Source organism: Heloderma suspectum, chromosome 4, assembly GCF_057233095.1.
Source record: "Heloderma suspectum isolate Gila_16-S chromosome 4, 16-S_ref, whole genome shotgun sequence".
Lineage (NCBI taxonomy): Eukaryota > Metazoa > Chordata > Lepidosauria > Squamata > Helodermatidae > Heloderma > Heloderma suspectum.
The window spans coordinates 235,777,416-235,786,694 of NC_139461.1; the positions used below are offsets into that span (position 1 = coordinate 235,777,416).

The 9,279-nt window shown below is 41.2% G+C and overlaps 1 protein-coding gene across 1 annotated transcript in view; it reads right to left on the reverse strand.

Moving 5' to 3' along the window:
• The window catches only part of RNF220 (ring finger protein 220), a 383,799-nt gene extending 377,206 nt beyond the window's left edge, over positions 1-6,593 (reverse strand). The window contains exon 1 of the mRNA XM_084852730.1: positions 6,581-6,593. The gene's annotated coding sequence lies outside the window, so the exon portion shown is untranslated. The remainder of the gene's footprint in view (positions 1-6,580) is intronic.
• Positions 6,594-9,279: the final 2,686 nt, after the last annotated feature.

Consider the following 9,279-nt stretch of genomic DNA (forward strand, 5'->3'; position numbering starts at 1 on the left):
ATAGTAAGTTTTGTCAGGCAGTTTTTGGCAGGTGGCTGTCCTGAATGTAGCAAGAAAATTGTGTGAGCCAGAACCAAACCACCTCTTTTAGAAATCAAAGGGGAAGTTCACAAGTGACTGGAAGGGCCTCCAACTCCCTCTAAGGGTGTGCCTGCACAAGTCTTTCTTTTGCTCACAATTCACAGCTTTACTGCCAATCTTAAAATTCAACAGAAGATCTGCAAAGGTGGATAAAATGTGGCATAAGAGAACCAAACACCAACAGTATTCTGCGACTCATGCAGACAATGCATGCTCTGCCCTCACTATCCTCTCCTGCCATACCGAAAGGCAAGGGACCAGTGCAGGTTCAGATCAAGCCACATGTGACTGGTGGGGACTGAATGCTCTGAATGAGCGCATCTGATCCCCACAAAGACAATATATGGGACAATAAATGTCTCTGATGAGCAAATGAAAGACAAACTATCTGACTCCTGCCAGACAAATATCAGGAGAAAAAAACTTGTTGAGGAGTCTGAAAACCTATGTTGGTAACTATTGGGGTTAGTGTCTGAAAAAACAACAATAAAACAAATAAAGCATAAATTATTCACAACTTACAAATGAAGATTTGTACATGTACTTACATAATCCATGAATGCATATATAATGTGGATAGCATGTCTTTTCTGTTTTAGTGTGCACATTTACCTGTGCAGAAACACACACACGTTTCACATTATCCTAAAGCAGTGAATGTGGGAACAAACAACATGTGCACTCTATACATTTCTAAGTATTCGCTGTATTCGTTCATGATGTGTGTGCGTGTGTATTTTTATTGTTAAGGAAAGCAGCACCAACTTCATCAATAAAGTGCTTGGCGTCTCTGCCAATATCTAAAATCATAATTGGTGCCTGTGCCATCTGATCTCTCACAAGCATCTGCCTTTTAGGTTGAGGACAGCACAAAACAGTAATTTTACTTCCTAATGTGCTCATGCTTAAGTAGATTTGCTCACTGTCCTAGACATGCCATTAACATCTACAGAAAAAATGTTAACATTTCTAGGCTTACTTTTCCTCTGAAACTACTTAAAGTCCAAAACATAACCTGACAAAAAAAATACAATACATATATGTACATTGGTATATATGTATAAATAGTAACATAAACTTTCTTCTAACCCTCTTCGGAGGTGAAATCAGAATTCTTTTCCCTTTCTTCATAAGAAACCTAGAATCCTTTTTTTAAGCTTCCACTACCAGCCTTTCATAATGCCACAATGCACTTTAATATATAAGGACTGTTACTTTAAAACAATATACTAGCCTTGCAGCACTCAAAAGGCCACCAAAAATCATATAATAAAAAAGCTGTTACAAAATGTGCCTGTTAGTTCCAGAAGGTCAGACATAGCAAATAAAACTTACTGAAAGAGTCTCTTTTCTAATGGAGTGGCTTTTGTATTCTGTGAATGAGCAAGCCTAGGTTAACAAACTCTATGGAATCCTGGCTGTGCCTTTCATGCAGTCTAGCAATAACATTTCCTTTTTTCCCATCCTGTACCCAGACGTTCAGTGACTGTTATTAAGTGTGAAGGTGAGTGGGCATCATCTCGCCTCTTCCTCATTTGGCTCCCTTCCAGATACAGATCAGTGCTAAATTATCAGATTAGAGATCTCACATTAACAATGTTCTGTCTCTTCCAAATTTTAAATAACTTTTTGTCAAGTTCTAGCAGTGGACAAAGAGATGCCAAGGGCAGCCTGGACAGCATTCTTTTGGGTGATCTTGCCTTGTGGCTTTTGGCACAACTGATTTATCAAAGAAAACAAGCCAACAAATATAAAACCCAAAACTGCAATGACTGGTGAAGGTGGTATGTGGGGTGGGAAATCTAGGGATTTTAAAGCAAAAAAGAAAAGAAAAAGATACCCACTCAGATAAATACACTATTAATATCTTAACTGACCTGTGAGACTGATGGAAAACCATAGTCAATAAGATTTAAATAAAGGGGGTGGAGAGTGAGAGTGAGAGTGAACTGCTGATGCTTCTGAGCTGCTTTTCTATTTTTACTTGCACTGTCACCTCATTACATTAAATGTATTTCATAAATTAGTAATCTGGAAGCTACACTCGACACTCCTGTAGGATACTGTGAATCATTTCAACTGCCTTATTCGTTCGCAAACTTCATTACATAGAGAATAAATCAACACACTACAATACTGCACCAGGCCAAGTTTAATTTTTTTTAACTCCTGCATTCTTTTTCATTTTCGCCTTGTCTCTTACCTTCTTTCCGCCTTCATACTATTATTCCCTATCACCACCATCATTAGAAGTATGTACAGATGAGGCTGCGGCAAGACCAGTCATTATGAAAATCTATAGTTAATACACTCCCAATGTCAAAATGTCATTCGTTTTTAATATGGAACCCAAAATAAGAAAACTAACTGACCTGCTTAATTAAAAAAATATGGATTGCAGGATAACCAGCCTGATGAAACATTTGGGTGACTAGAAGGAAGCGGGCACAGCCAAAGTAAGTAACTGTTACTTTTCTGCCTCTATGCTGATTTTTTTTAATTTAGCACCCTGTGCAAATCCAGATTAAAATAACTCCAGCTATTGATCCAAGCAGTGGAATTGACATTAATTTTAGTTCACTTCTCACTTTGCAAAGGGATCAATAGGAAGTAATAACAGCTGACATCCTCGCTGAAAGGAAGAGAAAAGACGGTCTAGCGACACAAATCGAAAAGCAACCAAATAAATCAGCAGATACTTTTCCATGGCATCAGACAAACTCCAAACAGATTGCAAAAAGTCTTTGTTAAATTAACTAAACAAGGAGTGGAGGAGGCCAAGGGGGTGGAGATAAATCTATGAAGCTACATAAACTGTCCTCTGGGTATCTGGATTAGATGAACACACCAAAAACAATCTTCTGATAACTTATATTTTCAAAATTACCACTTTGCTTTATGGATAAAAATGTTCCTTTTTAAGGCCACCTACAATCTGAGCCTGTTAAATGCAACGTGAAGCGCAAGACCAAGAGAATCTGAATCAAAAACTACAGCCTTGATCTATAACAAATAAAATCACATCCTGCAACAAATCTAACCTGTCATGCCCAACTTAGCTTTTGGTTTCTCTATGTATTAATGGTTATAATATCTTTTTCACTATCTAAGAAAAGAATGCACTGAAAGGAAGCAAGGCTAATATAATGTAGAATTTTACCATGCATCCTCAAAAGCTTATCATGCAATTGGGTAAAACAGAGTTGGTCCCAAGCTGCAGGTGGTAAACTCACTTGTTATTTAGTTTAAAATGTATCTTAAAGCACAGAACCAAAATTTGTGTTAACAAATTTCTACTGTTTATTAAAACATATAAAACACATCCTGCATACTAAAAAGGTTGCATTTGTGTTGTCTTCCAGCTATTTCCAAATTCCAAGAATTAAAATAATGTAATAAAAACTAATATTTCCCCCACGGTTTACCAAGAGGAAAAAAAAATAAAACTAACAAACGTCATTTTTAAAAAGGAGTGTAATCTCTTAGGAAAGAGGGTGGAGTGAGCTTTGGATACTATAGGTTAGAACTTTTTGCTTTTAATTACTTAATTTGTAGAAGGAAGAATTTAGAAATGTATTCCTAGTTAAAAAATCCTGATATTATAAAACAAAACCGTCCCAGCTGTTGGGGGGATTAAAGTGCTCAAGTGGATTATGTATTTGCACTAAACTGGATTTCCTCCTAATAAATTAAAACACGTGGAAGATCGAAGTGAACACGGAGGAGATCCCAGTACTAAATTAGGAAACCCCATAGATTTGCTTTTCTTGTAGCTAAATATCAGGGAGGTGTTGGAGTTGAGGGTGTATAAAACAGATTACGAGACATTTGGGAAGGGGGGCGGAGATGAGGGAATACTGCCGTTTCGGGACCAAAGAAATACCGCTTCCGAAACCACGAAGATCAATTTGCATGAAAAAGATGGTGGATCGGGCCCCTTTGTGCAACAACAGAACAGCCACCTCGCGTCTCCCCAGTTCGGGTTGCAACTTTTTCTTTAAAAAAGCAAATGAAAATTAAACGACGGGGACTTGGGGGTGGGGGGAAGCAAAACGAGAAGGTATTAAAATGTACATAGATTAACAGGAGCAGCCAACCCAACAGAATACATCCCTCTTCTGCGAACTTAAAAAAAAAAAACACTTGCAAAAGTCGAACCTACGAACGGTGTAGCCAACAAAAAAGTAATCAACCTCTGATCTGATCTGCACGTTATTGGAGCCTTCGTACCACCCCCGATCCGGAAAGGTCTGTCAAAGGCCACCGGGTGGACGCAGAGCGTTTCTGAAGCTTCCCCCAGCTTATGGAAAAATGAAAAAGAAAACTATTTAAACTCTGCTTTCCTGATCTAGGAGAAATAAGTGATTGATCTGGATAAATGTCTATCTCAGTTCCCATCAACAGCAGAAAACAAACACGGTTTTAATTTCATAGGAAGAAAAAAAAACCGCATTTATCTCACTTTCTGCAGTTGCAAATTAAAACAGGTGTTTGTGCTTTGCGGCTTTCTAAACTAAGCACGAAAGAATCTGGCTAATATGATTCTTTAAAAAGGCAAAATAAAACCAAATACGACCCCCAACCTCAACAACTTAATAATTTTTAAAAGGGGCGGGGGAGAAAAGAACGTCTCAAAAGTGCCTATGGGAGATGCAGGATAGGCATACCTCCAAATGTTCTGCCCGACAAAAGTAAGTGCAAAGTCGGTTCTGAGCCTTTGCAAAGAAAACGAGATTTTCACTCTTTCCAGGAAATATATGCCGGGGGGGGGATGTCTCCCTCCATCTCAATTTCTATGGTCAGCTCGAGGCTCACTTTCTTTTTAAAATACCAAACAAAGCTCATCAAACGTGCGGATGACTCGAGCTGCAACAATCCCTTTCCCTGCACATTTCCTGTCTGGAAGGCGAAAGCATTCAGTGCAACTACCGAACTGCACACTGCCTAATGATTTCATTGTGCCCAAGCAGATGGTTATGTATTTCGATCTACAAGGTGAGGAATTATTTCCCCTTCCTTGTAACCTCTGTACTGACTTCCCTGCCCAGCTGTAGCGACTGATGTTGTTTTATTTCAAACGTTCACCGTTTCTGGGCTTCTGGGCTCAAAAGGTGCAGAAAGTTTTGCTAAAGGGGGGCCCAACTAAATATGCATATTCCGATTTCCTCCCACTTCTTCTCGCCAAGGGTCTCCAGCCGGGTTCGCTATTTGCTCGCTGCAGCGACGTGTACCCTATAGCACAACATAGTGCGTGCTATTCCTTGCAAGGAATAATTGCAAACATGCAAGCGATGAAGGTTTTGCATCTCCAAGAAATGCAAGGAAGTGGGCTTCTTTGAAGGAAGAGTTGTTTGCTTGAACTTCAACCTTCCATCCAAACAGTGAAATATTTCACATTTGCCACGAAAATCAACTTAAAACAAAACAAGCGAGAAGTACTTCTTAATTGTGATTGGGTAAATTCTAATCAAAGTTCACGCGCGCGCCCGTTCTATAGTAAAACTGAAAGCTTATCGGGAGATGCTTAGGACTGTCCGCGGAGGTATCTGCGTGCACCGAAAAACATGGAATTTTAAACACTCTTAGGTTTTGCCCAGAGATTTTATTTATATATGGGGGGGGCGGGGAGAGACTTCGTCGAGGGGAACAAGCCAGTTTGCCTCCCGTATAGTTAAAATTATATATAATTTATATATATATATATATAGTCCCGTATAGCTAAAATTTTTATATACATATATACATACATACATATATAAAAATAATTTTAACTATACGGGAAGCAAACTGGCTTGTTCCCCTCGACGAAGTCTCTTCCCGCCCCACCACACACACACACACACACACACACAGATTTTGTTTGGGGAAATTGCGTCGTTGCAGCGAGAGACGCTGGGAGATGCGAAGGAAAACCGGGAAGTACCTCCGTGGCTTGCGCATGGAATGCTCTCCCCCCCCCCCGCTTTTTTTTTAAATATCTAAATCTTGCTTGCGCTAATTGGAGAAGCGCTATTTTCGGTTGCATTTTGCAAGGATTCTTCCCCCAGCACCTGATCCCACCCCCTGCCTTGTGTTCGCTGCTCCGCACCTCCTCCCCAAGAAAATAAACAGGAGGAGGAGAGTCCCGGGATCAGAGCTATCCTTCAAGGGGGAGGGGGCACCATATTGATCTGATTTTTAAATACATACTCATTAAGATCCCCCCCCCAACTTCCAGCATCCCCACCCTCCGGACCCCGATAAGCATCTGCCTCCGTTACAACTTTGCACTGCGGAACGGGGTGTGGACAGAAATGGAGGGAGAAACTTCACTTGCAAAGTTTGACTTTTCAAAACATCAGCGCCTGCATTTGCAGGGAAAGTGAAAAGTACCAGATCGGAGGACTAAATAGAAACCTCGGAGATCCACTGCTGGGAAGTTAGACCGACACACGCATTTACGTCTACACACACCACCCCGGCTTTCTAGCAGGCACCCCTGGGATTTCCCGATACTCACCGTGGAAATTCCTCGAGAGGTGGCGTCCCCCTTGGAGTTCAGGCTGGGGAAAGCAAGAGCCTGAGACGTTGCGTGGGGAGGAGAGCCGGACGTGCTAACCCCGGCGCGTGTGTGCAAACGCTTTCGGCCAGCATGGGAGTGAGCAAGAGCCTGACACGGCTGCTGGAAGCCAAGAAGGCGCAGCACTGCCGCTCGAAGCTGCCTCTAATCAGTGAATGAGCCTCCACTCTCCCAGGGACTCCTAGCTGCTCTCTCTCACACACACACGCTCTCTCTCGCTCTCAAACACACACACACACACGCATAGAGCCGGCCTGAGAACGGAATACATTAGGGCAGGGAGGAAGCCTGGGAAATGGAGTCCACAGCTGGGACGCACAGCTGCTCAGGGATGGGTCTCCCTCAACACGGAGCAAGGCATTAAGTTTGGCTAGGAGCAGGGGAAAGGTGTTGGGGGGTTTGCTTAGTGTCCAGCTGTTTTCCATGTTTCAAGCTCAGAGTGGTTGGAAAATGAGTGAGTAGAACTGGGGCCTTTTCACAAGTAACACCTAAGTCGGAGGCTGCCTTTCCCGTCTCTGTAATTCCTCCAATTAAACATTTGCTGTCTTCTGCTTTCTCCCGCGTTAACAGCATCCTTAAGTAAGAACATCTTCACGTGAGGTTTACATTCACTTGTAATGCCTACGAGGAACCTAAATGCACGTGCAGTTTATCTGCTGTATCCGTCCTGTATTAACAGCATTCACATGTAGCACAATTAGTACAACAACACAAGCGGATTTTTTTTTCGTGCTTTATACGTTAGGGTGTTTTCACTCAGTTCTTGCTTAAATCAGCCTGGAACCCTATGAAGTAAAAGCCTACATTTGCTACAAGATACATTTGATTTCTTATCTGTTTGCAACCCTGCATTAACAACATCCATACATTGCACAAATATCCCAAATGAGGTTTAGAGGGGTTTTTTAATGTCTAGGATAAAAAGGCAACCCAGGCTAAAATGTGTTCTTACAGTGCTCTCCTAAATACATTAACTCTGATGTAAGTTCTACTGAGTACAATCAAACTTACTCTCCAGCAAGTGTGCTTGGGATTGCATCTTTAGGGTGTAATCCTATCCAAGTTTAGACACAAAAAAGTCCTACAACTCCCAGCATTGCCCAGCCAGCATAGCTGGCTGGTAATTGTAGGTCTTTTTTCTGTCTAAACTTGTATGGAATAGTGTCACTTGTGATTCAGATCCTGACAGATCTGAATTTTAATAGTAGGGGACCTTTGAGTAGTGATGTGCTGCATTGCTTTGTGGTTGTGGTCTGCATATTGTTTACTCTGAAGTAGTTCTTAAGTAATTGGGATTATCCTGAAGGCAAAAGGAGAAGAGGACGGCAGAGGATGAGATGGCTAGATAGCATCACTGATGCAATGAATATGAACTTGAGCACGCTCTGGGAGAGAGCGCAGGACAGGAAGGCCTGGCGTGCTATGGTCCATGGGGTCACGAAGAGTCGGACACGACTGAACGACTGAACAACAACAAGAAAAATATACTGAGGACTGGTGCACTGTTCGTATCTTGTGCATATATAATTTGACACTCCTGGAGTGGGTTAGGTGGCCATTGCTCTGGCCAATTATTCACAGCATATCCAAGTTCATCATCCTTTCCTAATGCCTAGCTACCAGCTAAACCTTGACAGAGTTTGTCAGACACTCTTCTGTGTTGATCACCTCAAGCTTCTTTGGAGCAGATGCTTTCCATAGCATTTTAAATAATATCTAATATTTTGCAGCATCACCAGGAAGCAAGGAGGTATAGGGAAACAGATCTTAAAAACTGCTAAACTATTATCTTTGTTATATGTAGAAATCAGTGGCGAATGCAAAACTTCCTCAATGTGTATTTTGCACACTTGAGGTTTTGTGCTAAGATATAAAGGAATTGTTATAATCTAGGGGTGGGCAACTTGGGGCCCTCCAGATGTTTGGCCTACAAATCCTATCAGCCCTAGTCAGCATAGCTGATGGTGAGGGATGGTGGTAGTTGTAGACCAAACCATACAGAGAGACACAAGTTACCTACTGCTTTTTTAACCCCATATTGACTCTTCCATATCCATCTCCTGTTAGTGGTATAGAATTTATCCGATCTGAAGTACAACATATACTAATTGGCAAAATGTGACAGAGTACAAACTATCCCCTCCCTTTCCTGCCTGAATTCAGGAGTTATTATAACATATCTTAAATGCAACCGACTTAAGCTACGTTGGGGTACACCACCCAAAACCCAGTAACATTCTCTTCATGCCCATACTGAGAGATGTTCAGAGGGTGGTGACAAGAGAATGGGCCTTTTCTGTGGTAGCCCCCCAATTGTGGAATGCTGTTCCCAGCAAACCTTACCTGGCACAAGCTTTGTCATTTTTTAGACATCAGGCGTTTGTCCTTTCCTAGGCATTTAGATAGTTTAATAGCCTGGCATTGGTGGCTATTTTTGTCATTCACTCCTGTGTTGGATGGGGGATTTTTTTTTGTCCTTCAGGTAGACTTTTAGATGGATGTTTTTGTAAATGTGTATGCTTTAAATTAATATGTGATTGCATATTGTATTTGGTAGATTTTTATTTTGTTTTTATTATTTCTTTGTAAATCGCTTCAGGACCTTTTGATTGTGTAAAACGATACATAAATATAATAAA